Source organism: Lotus japonicus, chromosome 1, assembly GCF_012489685.1.
Source record: "Lotus japonicus ecotype B-129 chromosome 1, LjGifu_v1.2".
NCBI lineage: Eukaryota > Viridiplantae > Streptophyta > Magnoliopsida > Fabales > Fabaceae > Lotus > Lotus japonicus.
This window is the reverse complement of record NC_080041.1, coordinates 21,937,593-21,938,294: the sequence shown is the minus strand read 5'-3', so window position 1 is coordinate 21,938,294 and position 702 is coordinate 21,937,593. Positions and strand designations below refer to the sequence as shown.

The 702-nt window shown below is 45.0% G+C and overlaps 1 non-coding gene across 1 annotated transcript; it reads right to left on the bottom strand.

The window, feature by feature from the left end:
- Window positions 1-345: 345 nt before the first annotated feature.
- LOC130734822 (small nucleolar RNA R71) lies at window positions 346-452 on the bottom strand. The gene has a single exon (XR_009018163.1). It is a non-coding gene; the product is annotated as a small nucleolar RNA R71 (small nucleolar RNA).
- Window positions 453-702: the final 250 nt, after the last annotated feature.

The window sequence follows — 702 nt, the reverse complement described above, 5'->3', positions numbered from 1 at the left end:
ATCCCGGAAGTATTGTTATCCCCGAAGGAGTGGGGAACTTTGAGTTGAGAACGACATTCATCAACATGGTGAGCCAAAGCCAATATGGTGGAGGTTCCTCGGAAGATCCTCATGCTCATATGGAAAGGTTCATCCGTAATTGCAACACTTATCGGGTGATGAATGCTCCTTCGGAAGCAATTCGGTTGAGCCTATTTTCCTTCTCTTTGAAGGACACAGCAGAGGATTGGCTAAATTCACAACCTCAAGGGAGTCTCACTACTTGGGAAGACCTTGCAGAAAAGTTCACAACGAGGTCTTGTAGAAAAGTTCACAACGAGGTTCTTCCCAAGGTCCCTTTTGAGGAAATTGAAGAATGACATCATGGTCTTCACACAATCCGCAGATGAAAATCTTTATGAGGCTTGGGAGCATTTCAAGAAGCTTTTGAGGAAATGTCCTCAACACAATCTCACCCAAGCTGAATGTGTGGCGAAGTTCTATGATGGTTTGTGATACTCATCAAGGTTTGGCTTGGATGCGGCTTCAAACGAGGAGTTTGATGCTCTTCCCCCACAAGCGGGGTATGACTTGATAGAAAGAATGGCGGTGAGAGCCATGAACTCCGAGAATGAATGCCAAATCCGAAGAAGTGCTTTTGAAGTTGAAACTTATGATAAGCTCATAGCCTCCAACAAGAAACTCTCCGAGGAAGTAGCGGAA